The 13,281-nt window shown below is 63.0% G+C and overlaps 1 protein-coding gene across 9 annotated transcripts in view; it reads left to right on the top strand.

Annotated features, from left to right (window-relative positions):
* CAMTA1 (calmodulin binding transcription activator 1) overlaps positions 1–13,281 on the top strand; it is a 683,296-nt gene that overhangs the window by 609,938 nt on the left and 60,077 nt on the right. The window lies entirely within an intron of this gene.

Below are 13,281 nucleotides of genomic sequence, written 5' to 3'. Positions count from 1 at the left end.
CCGAGAGCTGCTGGCCGTGTTCCTGGGGCTGGTGACTGTTAGCTGTGCCCCCTGGGGCACCAGGGCCTCCGCACAGAGAAGCTGCCAAAGATGGGCCGGGCCTGCCCTTCCGGGCATGGACGTGCCGAGGAGAAGCCCGGGGTTGGCCTGGGTGCTGGCGATAGTCTCTGCACCCAGACGGAGGCGGCGGTGGGGGGGGGGGGGGGAGATGGCTGCACGTGACCTCAGTCCCAGGACAGCCCGCAGAGTGCCAGTCTGTGGGGTACGGAGCTGGAGCCCTCACCAGCCCGAGACGCTGGGTCCTGGCTAAGCTGACCGGGCCCGCTGCAGGGTCAGTTTCTGAGCACCCCCCTCTCCACAGGCCCTTCGCCTTCTCTCCCCAGACTCCCCTTGCTGCCGGCTGCTGGCAGATGTCTGGGCTCGGCACATGCCTGGCCAGCTTTCCTGAGCCCCCCAGGGTGCAAACCTCAGCCTCGTCCCAGTCCCGGCCCAGCAGTGATAGGGTGCCTGGCAGCCACCCTGGCCACTGAACCTTCTGAACTGTTCCGGGAGGTGGCTGTGGGTCAGCGGGCATCTGCACCCTGGCAGTGGCTGCCTGGGAGCACCAGGCCGGCCTTGGCAGCGGCCCTGGCTAAGGCTGAGCCAGCCCTAGCTGCGAGGATGGCCTGCAGGGTGTAACAGAGAAGGGCAGGCTGACCAGGGGCTCTGGCTCAGGAAATCCGGTTTCAGTTTTGCAGGACAAGTAGGAAGCGAGCAGGGAACTCCACCGAGCCCTGGCTCTCCCTGAGTGAGCAGGTCCCTCGCCAGGTGGCCTGGAGGATGCTGGGACCAGTGTAGGCAGGACCTGCCTTGGAGATGGAGTCCTTTAGAGCCAAATCTCAGCCAGGTGGTGCCTGGGAGCGCAGGGAACACCAGCGGCCCGTGGAGCCCGGGAGCCAGCTGCAGGGGGCGGTTGCCTGCAGGGGGGAGAGGGGTGCTGTGATGGAGGCCTCGGGGAAGGAAGCCACCCTAACTGCTTCCCGACAACACACCCCAGATCCTCGGTCATACCAGCCCACCCCCGGGCGATGGGCCTGCTGCCAACTGGGCGCCGGCTCTCCCGCAGCCCCCTCCCTGGGCCCCGGAGCTCTGGCCTCCAGTTGCAATCAGCATCCCCCAGCCCTGGCAGAATCCACAGGCCAGATGGCAGGATTGGGGAGGGGACGTGCAGGGGGAGAGAGCAGATCAGCCCTGAAGGCCCCGGGCGTCCCTTTCCCTGGGTCTTGGCCAGGTGTCCTTTCTAGTAACGGGAGGGGAAGGGTGGCCAGGACAGAGGCACCTGAGACCCACCCTGCGTGGGAGAGCAGTGACATCCCTCTCTCCTTTTGTTCCCTGAACGGGTGAACACAGTGACTGATCCACCCAAGGATCATTTTCCCAGCCCTTCCCCAGCCTGATAAATAATACCAGGGGCGGGGGGGGGGGCGGCGAGGGGGGAGGCGGTTAGAACAGAACCGCAGCACCACGACAGGGCCCTAGGGACCACTGGGGAGGGGGGAATGCTGCAAGGAGCCTATCAGAAGCCAGCCTCTCCCCGCCTCTCCCCTCCTGCAGCCTTTCCTCAGCCCCTCCTGCCCCGCCCCCTGGTTGCTAGGCAGTCTTCCCGAGAGCTGGGAGGTGCTGATGGGAAGGGGCGGGGGCGAGGGACTGCAGCACCGAGCAAACTGGGACTCTCAGCCCGGAGCTCGGGAGCGCGCAGGGGCACGTGTGTGCACACACGTGCATGGACACGCGCACATACATGCACATGCACACACACATGTAGCCTGTACCCCGCCCGGCACAGCTGCAGTGCAGTGTAATGCAGCGCCTGGCCAGCAGCTGCAGCCGCGCCGCCGGGAGGGACTGCGGCAGGGCCCGCGGAGGGAGGGCCAGCCTCCCAGCCTGGGGACGGGCAGTGACCGCACAGCCGCGCGCTCTCGCCAGCTCAGCCCTTGTTTCCCTCCATCAGCAGCCCCGCTCTCAATCCTAGGGACGCTCCTTGCCCCCCACGCCCATTTGGGGAAGAAAATGTCTGCCTTCGTTTGATTTCTTTAAGTGGCTTTGTTTGCAGAGTAAAGCCTGGGGGAGGGGCAGTGCACAGAGAATCCCGCAATGGCAGCAGCCAGGGTGCAGCCTTTGACCCTGGACACAGCCTTTGTCTGAGCAGCCAGCCTGGTGGGGGACGTCCCCCAAGTCTCAGCTGGGTGCAGCCAACCAGGCACCCGGCAGAGACAGAGCAAAGAAATGGGGGAGGAGTGAAGAGGGGGGGCCCAGCGCTGCAGCCATCTAGCTGGTTCCAGGCCGACCTTGGGGGGCTCCGCCCTCTGGGTCACAGGAGCTGCAGCGTGTCCCCAGACCCAGAGGACTTCTCCTGCTTCTCCCACCCCCAGTGTGAGCTCTAGAGGGCCCGGGCCCTGCCTCGCACAGGCTGGTGCGCACTTGTGGGCCACAGCATTGTGTGTGGTGAATGCTTGCGGGAATGAATGGGTGCGTCCCTGGCGGCACAGAAAAACAGAACTTAATCCAGCCCAGTGGTCAGGAAGGGTTCTGGAGGCGGTGGCCCTCGCTGAGACCTCGGCCCTGTGCAGGCATCAGCCAGGCTGAAGGGGACAGGAAGGAGCACCCAGGAAGCGGGGAGGGGGACCAAGACACGGAGCACTCCAGGAGCTACAGTTTTCACCGTCTCCTCCCCCGGAGATCCAGATGGGGAACAGACTTCCCCAGGCCGTTTGCACCAGGACCCAGCATGCGTTTGGTGACGTAATGGGGGCCTCTCCCAGGACAGAGGCAGCCAGGCAGCAGGGTGTAACCGGGAGGCGGTTTGGGGAGGGACTCTGGGAAATGTCACTTGTCTGCTCTGGGTCCTGCGGATACAGACCGCCAGGGCAGTGCTGAGCGCAGAGAAGATGTGCTGCCTGTTTAGACGGTCCTGCCTGGGTTTGCAAAGAGAATAAACCAGGCGGCCCACACTGGGCTCTGGAGCGGAGGGGGTGGGGCAGGCCCACAGCTGGCCGAGGGCAGCTTTCGGTGACCCCTGTCCCTGGAAGAGAGGTGAGTGGAACCTCTGGTGCCCTGTGCCTGATCTCACAGCCACTGAGTCCCTCCAGGGCTGGCCCGGCCCCTACCCCGCGGACCCCCATCTCAGAGCTCCACTAAGCTGCTTACACTTAGACTCTTTCCAATTGCTTGTGGGCAGCTGAGCCTCCTGCCCGGGTGAGAGGCCTGGAGTGAGGTGTGGAGGCAGCTTTCTGGGGTTCAGCCAGTGGCCACCTGGGCAGGCCTCCTGCTGACCCTGGATCTGGGAGGGGCCTTGTCATCCCAGGCAGAGGGGAGATCAGGGACAGGAGCTCACACCTCACCCAGGTGCCTGCCAAGGCCTCAGGGTAGAGCAGCTGCCTGGGCAGTGCCCCTCCAGCTGGGGCCAGAGGAGCTTATCTGGTCAGCTGATCTCAGGGACAGCCTGGCTCCGGTTAGATGTCCCAGAAGACCGGGCCTTGCTCCCATCTGAGGAGGTGAAGAGGAGGAAAAGCACCCTAGCCAGTGTTGCTCAGTGGGTAGAGTGTCAGCCTGCAGACCGAAGGGTCCTGGGTTCAATTCTGGTCAAGGGCACGTACCTCGTTGCAGGCTCCTCCCCGGCCTGGGCCTTGGTCCGGGCACATGCAGGAGGTAACCAATCAATGTGTTTCTCTCACATCGATATTTCTCTCTATTTTTCCTTCTCTCTTCCAATCCCTCTAAAAACCAATGGAAAAATATCCTTGGGTGATATTTAAAGAGAGAGAGAGAGAGAGAGAGAGAGAGAGAAGGAAAAGTAAGATTTGGCCTCCCTGCTGGGCCCTCTGGTCAGGCAGACGGAAGACATGCAGCTGGGTGGTTCCCAGCTCCGCCTCCCTAGTCCCAAGCTGCCTGTCCCTGGCACATGGCCTTGGTCCTGCCTGCCTCGCCCCCGAAGGCTGGTGTCTAACAGCAGCTCCCCCCGCCAGGCGCAGAGACCACACACTGACCCAGAGACCAGGGTGCGGCCCAGTGGCATCAGGAGAGGACGGTCCCCCTCCCTTGCTGACACTCGGGGCGTTCAGCTCGGGTGCCCCGCGCTGCTCCTCCTGGCCTGGCTCCCGCCCTCCGCGACCTGCCAGCCCCCTCCCATCACCCTCTCAGCCCGTGGTGTCCTCAGCGGTCCACAGGGGAGAACGCACAGGACCCGGAACACATGCCAGGAGCGTCACGTTGACCAGATGATGTGGGGGAGGGACGGAGATTCCGTCATTTGGTTGTAAATCATGTAAATGCCACCGTTTCGCCGAAGCAAAGGCAGCTTGTGTCATGGACCAGAAGACAGAATTCACCGGCGTTTTTAAGAGAAGGCGCCGGCATCCTTGAATAGTCTTGACTTTGCAGAGCTGCCTTGACTTGCACCCTCAGTCAAAGCCGAGGACCCACCCTCTCTTGCATCTGGGAGCACTTTGGAGGTGACGTGGGAGAAGCAGTGACATAGGGGGCGTCCCTGTCCGTTAGAAGGGGGCGGCCGCCTGCCGTGGGCCTGGGGCACGCGGAGGCGGTGAGCTCCTGGGTCTCTGAGTGTTTCCCGGCCCCGCGGTGACCCGAGAGGCGGGATGGCGGGGGAGAAGCTGGTTTGACCAGCCTCACACTTGGGCCTGGGAGCCCAAGGGCAGCCTCACCGCCCTCTGAGCTGCAGCCGCCCAGCCGGGCCCTGTCCCAGCGCAGGCTTCCTCCTCGGAAGCATGCCCTGCTCCGTGGGGCCCGCATCACCGTGGGCTCGGGGGGGGGGGGGGCCTATCCTGAGTCACAGACCTAGGGGGCCCCCGGGGGAGCACCTCACCCTGCAGCTGGGGCCACGCCATGTGGCTCTGTCTGGAGCTGCTCTGGGTGGCCGGGAGGGGTCACCTTGGGGTGGCCTCGCCGCCTCCTTGCAGCAGTGACAAATGGCGCTCTGACAGGAGAGGCGCGAGGAGCAGATGCCGAGGTGGCCTCATCCTGGCTGTGGGGGCAGGACGCCGGGTAAACGCCAGGGGGGTGGCCCCGAGTGCGGGAGACCTGGCTGCCTTGGGGGACGGCCCCGCCACCTGGGGGTCAGGCGGCTCACCTGGAAGTGACGCAGGACCCACTGTGGTCGCTAGCAACCGACTCGTCCTTGCCCTTCACGTGGCTTCTTGGGGCGGCTGTGACAAAGGGCTGCGCACTCGCGGCCTCGGGAGTGTGTTACCGCGCAGGCCTGGCGGCGGGAGGCCCAGCCCAGGTGCCTCAGGGGCGCCTCTGAGCTCCGGGGAGAGAGGGAGGGTCCCTCTGGCCTCTCTGGCTCCTGGCGGCTCCGCAGCCCTGGCCGCCCTCGGCGGTGGGGACATCACTGCCGTGTCTGCCTCCATCATCATAGACATCCTCCCGCTGTGGGTCTCTATTTTCTCTTCTGATAAGGATGCTGGTCACTGGGTGAGGCCCAGTCCAGCAGGAACCCTCTTAGCTAGCTCAGTCTGTAACTCATTCATTAATGGCCCTACTTCCAAATAAGGTTCCATTCTGAGGCCGGGGGAGAAGAGGGTGGCCCAGGAGAGAGCTGACCACATGCGCGTTAACAGAACATTCCAGAAGGAGGAGCTGGTGCTGGAGACTGGGAAGGGGCAGCCACAGGAGTCAAAGGGACCCCGGAGAGGGTGGAGTCGCAGAGCCTGGGGTCCGAGGGCATCACAAGGGGCCGGGTGGCCAGGTCAGAGGTGCTAACAGTCCCCAAGTCAAGTGGGTGCCCCGCGGGCCCCAGTGAGCCTCCCTGGCCTGCTCTCCCCTTGCCCACTCCCCCTGAGGGCTCATCCCTGCCCCCCGACTCTCTACCTTTGAGTGTCCAGGTGAAGGTACCCGATACCCCCTCCCTGTACCTCTCCTCAGACCCAGGGCCGCCTGCCTGCTGCACAGCGATGCGGGCTCCTCCCGGCGAGACAGAGTGCTGGGGCGGGGGCGGGGGGGGGCTGGGGGGCGGCGGCGAACTCACCAGTCCTTGTCCCCCCCACCCCCACCCCGGCATCTGCAGCGTCCACACCTCCGTGGGCAGCCCCACCCAGAGAACCAGGCTCATCCCCCACCTGCTCACTCCTCCCCACCTCCCGGCACCCCCCTGGGTTCTCTCCCTAACTCCCCGCTTCTCTCCATCCTGTGCCCCTGCATTCAGCCCAACTCACACGTCCCAGCCAGTCTCCTGCCGCCAGGCCATGGGTTCTCCTGTCGTCCATCCAGGGCACCAGGAGCTGCCCCGGCTCCGGGACCTTTATCCTCTCTGTTCTCCTGGCAACTCTCAGGCGCTGAGGAGGGGTGGCCTGGCAGAGGGTGCCAGGTGGCCCCCTGAGGTCGGGGGTCAGAGGAGGCCTCTGTGGGAAGATGATGACAGGAAGGAGCTGGCCGCTAAGATCACATTCAGGCAGAGGGAAGAGCAAGCGCTACGTCCCCAGAGAGGGAAGGAGCCAGGTGTGCTGGGGGCGCTGAGGGGGCACTGCAGCCGAGCGAGTCTGGGAGGCACAGCGAAGAAAAAGGGGCCCCTGCCCCGCCCGCCACGGCCTGGAGCTGGGTTTATCCTGAGGATAAAATGGGGGGCCGCGGCAGGTTCTGAGCAGGGGAGTGGGCATCCTCAGGTGTGTTCAAGCCCCCGGGCTGCATGGAGAATGGATGCCTCCCTGAGACCCCTGCTCACTCCTCCCACCTCCCAGCACCAATGAATGGCACCACGCAGGCGGGAGGTGATGGCGGCTCCAGAGGGGCTGGTCATGGTGAGCCCAAGAGACCGTGGGAGGCGTCTGGAGGCCGGGTCACAGTGGGGCTGGTGCTGAGTGTGGAGGATGAGGACGGGGGATGGGCGTGCCCAGGTGCGGGGCTGGAACAGCTGGGGTCCGTGGATGGGCCATGTCCTGAGATGGAGGAGCTGGAGAAGCAAGTTGGGGAGGCAGGGAATCCAGAGTTTGGTTGGGTCCTGTCTCGGTTGGTGGCCTTATCAGCGTCACCAGGTACATGGTTGGGTTTGAAAGTCTGCAGGCCAAGGAGAGGCCCAGAACGGAAATAAAATATGGGAGTCCTGAGCTCAGAGGTGGAATTTGAAGTCTAACTGTGCTTGTTCCGTGAGAGAATCAGGTAAAGGAGGGGAGGGGTGCAGGGAGCCACGGGCTCCCCAGTATTTGCATGTCAAACAGAACAGGGGTGGCAAAATGGCTGAGGAGCAGCAGCCAGCGGCTGGGAGGAAGGAGACTCGGACCCCGGCCAGGCTAGGGAGGGGCCTTTCGAGGAAAAGGCTGTGGCAGACGCCAGGAGAGGGGGCACAGCAGCTGTGGCAGATGCCAGGAGAGGGGGCACAGCAGCCGTGGCAGACGCCAGGAGAGGGGGCACAGCAGCCGTGGCAGACGCCAGGAGAGGGGGCACAGCAGCCGTGGCAGACGCCAGGAGAGGGGGCACAGCAGCCGTGGCAGACGCCAGGAGAGGGGGCACAGCATTCCCGTAAGGAAGGCGCACGTTGGAAGACCGAGGCCAGAGGGAGCAGCGTGAGTTTGGAGAACCCGAGAAGCGGCCGTAAACTCCGGATAAGATGGTGCCCAGCCTGTCTGTGAGCTCAGAGCCGTGCCAGCCCCCGGCTGGGCCCATAGGAAGGACCAGGAGCCTCGCAGACTCACCCGGCCCAGCAGATCCCGTGTCTCCACCACCTCGGCCCCACCTCCTGCAGCGAGAGGACCGGACCTGGGCCTGCTTCTCCCGCCCAACCTCTGATAGGCCCGCAGCCCAGGAAGACGGCTCCACCCCAGGCTCGGGGACTCCCGCCCTGCTCCAGCGCCCAGATAAAACGCTCCCTCTGCTCCCCATTGGCGTGCAGGAGCCAGGGGTGAGCCCTCAAACAGGAACAGACTGGGCCTCGCCCTCCAATGCTGTGTGGATGTCAGCCCCTGGAGACTGCTGTCTGGTTGCCATGGATGCAGGAACCAACCCTGCGGACGGGCTGGGAGACGAGACGGCCAGTTGCCCGCCTGGGCGATGCCACTCGCTCTGGCGTTTGACGCCGGACGCCATCTTCCTGCCGCAGTGTGTGGGCCCAGGTCAGCTGCCTTCAGAAGGAGGGAGCCTCGAAGAAAAGCCTCCGGCAAAACTGAGACCCGGGAGACGGGCAGGGGGGGACGCTGCCAGGCCAGGCCCCGTGTTGCTGGCGCCCTGAGCCTCTCCCAGGGCCTGGCTCCCAAAGGGGCCTCCCTGGAAAGAATGGAGGTGCCCATCTGTGTACCCAGCGGGGGGAGCGCCGCAGTGGTCTGAGGCCTCCAGACCCAGAGCCTCGGCAGCAAGGAGGGGGCTGGGGCAGAGCAGGGCTGGGCCTCCAGGAGGAAGCGCCCCGGGTCCCAGACCCCGTGAGGGGAGACACCTCCCGCCCCACCCAGCTCCACGCTGGCCACTGGGGACTGAGGAGGCAGAGCAGGCCCTGGCGGGGCCATGCAGAGGCCTCTCCTTGTAAAAGCTCCTAAAAACACACACGTTTCTCATCCTTTCCAAGCAGCCTAGCGACCTTGCACCCCTCCCTCGTGACAACAGGACGTTGAAAATCGCCCCGCGCAGCGGCCTGCAGCGCTTTCACTGGATGCAGAGCCCTTTGTCCGGGGAAGAGGCACAGGCAGGTCGTGTCGTGCTCCGTGTTCAATAGGAGAAGCGGCTGCCGTGTGAAAAGGCCGCGGCGGGTGGCACTAGTCATCCACCGGAAACGAACTCAGAGCCTCCAGAGTTAGGACTGGAGGGAAACTCCGCTGTCTCCTCGTCGCCCTGCTCGTCCTCCCAGAAGGGCCCGCGCCCCAAGAAGAGGGTAGCGTGGTCCCCACCTTCGCTGAATCAGGACAGAAGCCCCTCCTGACTCTTAGTTCGGGATGCTGCCCTCCCTTCTGCCCCCTTCCCCATCCCCAGCGCACTCAGCACCACCGACACCCGGAAGCCAGGACACGGGGCTGAGAGGAGCCAGCCTGGCCCCTGGATGGCGGACTGTGGGTCCTTTGCTGGTCGATGTCCGCCTGTCCTGACTGCGGGACTGTTCGCACCGACAGACTGGCTCCCACCCTGCGCTCCACGCCCCTCGCGGCGTCAGCAGGTGGGCGAAGGGGTGTCCTTTCTCCGGGGACATGAGCAGGGACTCTGCCCCAGACCTCGCCCCCTTCAGGGGAGCACACATGTAGAAGAGCTGGCGACGTCTCGAGTCATTAACCGCGGCACCAAACTGCACCCATGTGGGAGGTGCTTGTTGGCTCAGCAGCCCACGCGGTCCCCATTCTACAGATGAGCCTCTCAGACAACAGCAAGCAGGTGACACAGACTCTCAGACCCGGTGGCCTGGCCCATCCGCCTGACCTTGACCTCCGCATGCATCTTCCTCTGAGCCTGTGCTACTGCTACAGCTGTGCCGTGTCTGAGCTGGCCTCTCATCTAGAGGCATCCCTTGCCCCTGCCTCTCCCTTCCCCGTGGCCCTGTCCCCGCTTCACAAATTCAGGCCTTCAAACCCCACAGGGCTTCCTCCTGCCGGTCCCTCTGCCATTTTCCTGTCTCGGGCTTCTGTCGTCTCATACCTGGGCTGGGGGGCCCCAATCCTTTCCCTGCTGCACGTCACTGATGGATCAGGAAGGTTTGATGGGCGCCCAGGTGTGCCGGGCGCTGCGCTAGGTGCTATCCACTAGGAGAGACGGGCCAGAGCACCAGCGCCTATAACCCGGGTTTTGAGGACTGTGAGAGGGACACACAGGGCTGCTGGGGGGGCAGGGGCAGGGGCATCTGCTCTGTGGGCAGGTCGGGGTGAACGCTGAGTCTCCGGATGGAATACAGAGCTTTATGAGCTGACCTCGCCCATCTTTCTCAGCCCATCGGTGGCTCTGCCTCCCCCACCTCCCTCTGCACAATGCTCTTCGCTTCACTCCACTAAAGGCCTCAGGGCTTCCCAGACATACCATGTTGCTTCTTTCCTCTGAGCCTTTGCACATGCTGTTCTCTGGCTCCCCGGGTTTTAGAGAAGTCCTGCTCTTGAAAATGTCCACTCTGAGGCCCCAGAGGCCACTGTGAAAGCTGACTCCCCCTCACCCCACCCCCCACATGCCGGGCGCCTTCTTTCTCATTGGCCTCCCCATCCACTCCGTCAGTTCCCCCACTAGCAAGGTTCTCTTTGTGAGCGCTTAGTCACGCCGTTCATGGAGGTTAGGTGCCAGGCGTTGGGCTCAGAGCTGGACTCAAAATAGATGAATAAGAACAGAGGGGGTTCTTGAGCTCCCCCAGCTCCCCACCCAGGGGAGGGAAAGTCAGACCTGACCCCCAAGCCTTTGCACAGAGAAGCACGTGGACACCTTATCCCAAAGCGGGGAAGGGGCAGGTCCTAGGCAGGTCTTGGAGGGAGCCTGAGGACATGGAGCCTAAAGCTGCCATCCGAAGGAGGAGCGGAAGTTCCCTCCAGGAAGAGGAGAGGCAGAGCATTCCAGGCAGAGGGAGCAGCAAGCGCAGAGAGCTCTGTGGCGGAACGGAGCCCGTGAGGGCCAGGGAGGGGGAGAGGGAGGCCGGGCAGGTTAGAGGGACACTCAGGTACGGACCCTGTGGCCCCGGCTTTATCCCCAAGGAGAGGGCAGGCACTGAGGGTTTGGGAGGCGGTGACGTGGCCAGGTTGGCATTTTGAGAGGTGCCCTTGGCCACCGCATGGAGAATGGATGGACGGGGGCCGGAGCCAGTGGGATAGACCAGTTAGCCCTACGGGCGGAGATGCTGCTGGATCTGGAGGTTCTGGAGAGAGGGGACAGGCAAGAGGCATTTAGGAGGTGGCGCCAGTAGGCTTGTAGGTGGGTTAGAGACAGAGAGGACCAGCCACGAGTTGGGTGGAGTTTGAAGGACCTTTGGGACCCCCACCCCCCACCCCCCCGTGAAAATCCAATGGCAGCTGTGTGGACCTAGGCTCCAGAGCTCGGAGAAGCACAGGGGCAGGAGAGAGAAGTCTGTGGCGCCTGCAGGGAGGTGGCATCGGATGAAATGGGTCAAGAGGTGTGGATGAAATTGACAAAGGAGGGACTATGCAGAGTCTAGGCTCCAGAGATCGGAGAAGCACAGGGGCAGGAGAGAGAAGTCTGTGGCGCCTGCAGGGAGATGGCATCGGATGAAATGGGTCAAGAGGTGTGGATGAAATTGACAAAGGAGGGACTATGCAGAGTCCTGAGGCTGAGCACTTTAGTCTTAATTATCAATGTGTCCCAAGAGGCCAGGAACACAATAGGTGCTCAATAAATGCTTCTCAAGGGATAGACGGGTGGGTGGATGGATGGATGCATGGATGGATGGACAGACGGACGGATGGATGGACATACGGATGGATGGACAGCCAGTGGTGTCTTTGTGACCACTGTCCTCACTGCTAACTGATTGCAGCTTTAAAGGGCTGGGGCATCCCTGATGTCAGAACCAGACTGGGGAGGGTGTCCAAATTGGACCCGGCACCATCGCCTCCTTCTGGCATCCCCGTCACTGGACAGGTTTCAGTCAAATGACCCCAGACAAGAATGCAGAAGCTTGGCCCCAACCTCCTTTATTCGAGGTGCCCAGGGCGGGCTGCCGTCAGCGCTTTTAAGGGGCCACCTGCTGAGAACAGAGAGCTCCCCTGGAGCTGGAAAGGGAGGGAAAAGTCAACGGGGTGGGTGAATGCTTTGTCTTCTGCAGAGAACACTGTGCAAAGTCCCAGAGTTCCTGGGCAGAGATGTGAAATTAACTGAATTGCAGATCAGTCTGCCCAAATGTGAAATCAAATGAGAAATTCCAGGCGGCTCTGACGGCCACGGTTATTCTCTTAACAAACTGTTGCAATTACCTCTCTGAATTGCTCACCTGCGCCACAGCGCCTGGCGCTCACTCGGTAAACCAACTCCATCCTCAGACGGCCCCCCTGGCTCCGGCCTGTTCCTCCTCCCTGAGAGCTCTCCTTTGGGTCCGTTTTCGGCTGCAGGGTCATGCGCAGCTCCACTCGGCCTCTCCTCCCTCTGTCCCGTCTCCCCGCCCTCTCCCATGCTGGGGCCTGGGAGCCTGGAGGAAGCCCCAGAACCAGTGCCCCCTCTTCCAGCAGGGCTGCCCTCCCCATCCCCCAACACCCGTGCGAAGGGGGCTCACCTTGCAATGCGACCAGCTGGGCGCACACGGGGATCTCAGAGCCGCCAGGGAGGGGACCAGGGCAAGAGCATTTCTGCTCAATAATTCACCTGTAAGAGAAGGGAAGACGTAGACGCAGCACTCGGCGTCTTCTGTGATGCTAACAATTCAGTGTGGTTCTCAGGGCATAAACAATGCACCCATGCTCCAATTCTATATGCTTGATGAGGGTTATGGCGAATCGGAAGGCCTGGCTGGGCCACGGGAGTAGCTGAAGCCAGTGGAAGCTCGCTCAGTGCCGCTCCCAGCACGCCCTGTGCAGAAGTGCTGTGTAGCAGCCCCCCAGCCCCATCCTGCTGGCCTAGGGGCCGGCCTGATGCCCTGAAGCCCCCAGGGTCATGCTGATGCATGTGTGACGAGATCCTTGAAAGGCAGCAGGAGCTTGGGCGCGAGCCTGCGGTTCCCCAATGGTACTTGCAGACCTCGTTCCTCCGTGGCCTTCACGTGGCTCCAGCAGGACAGGGAGCGGGTGCTCCTTTGACATCTGGGGAACAGCCCTGGCGTTACTGTCAGTTACTTGAAAGTGCATTAAATCCCAGCGGATCGGGGGCGGGGCTGTGTTTCTGAGACAGCGTCCCAGGGGGCTCCTCTAGGACACGGGGGTGTTTCTCAGATCCCTCGACGTCACTGGTCCCGACGCCAGTGAGCTACCGTCCTGTGCGGGGGTCCTGGCCACACTGTGGGGGGCCATGGCAGAAAGTGACCCTGGGTGTCCAAGAGAGACGACTTGATGACTTGAGTGACAGGCAGCTCCTCCCTCCTGACCTCAGTCATTATGATTCCCAGGTCCCAGCCCTTGGCTCCCCTGAAAGGGGCACTTCCCAGCTCCTGCCACAGGGGCACGAGCTTTGGTGTTGGTGGCAGAACTGCCAGTTCGGTGATTTCCAAGTGGTTTTCTGCGTACACATTGGGTCATTGGCTCTGTCGTCACCCAGGGGGCAGCGCATTCACTCATGTATCTTTCAGATTCCCGCGTTAAGAAAACGGTGTCGGCCTCGCGGGGAAGCACGCAGTGCCGTCTCAGTGAGCGCGTTCTGAGTGCGCACCCTTCCCAGGCGTCACTCCGCTGGGCGCGGTGCACA

Source organism: Myotis daubentonii, chromosome 3, assembly GCF_963259705.1.
Source record: "Myotis daubentonii chromosome 3, mMyoDau2.1, whole genome shotgun sequence".
NCBI lineage: Eukaryota > Metazoa > Chordata > Mammalia > Chiroptera > Vespertilionidae > Myotis > Myotis daubentonii.
This window is presented reverse-complemented; position numbering and strand designations above follow the sequence as displayed.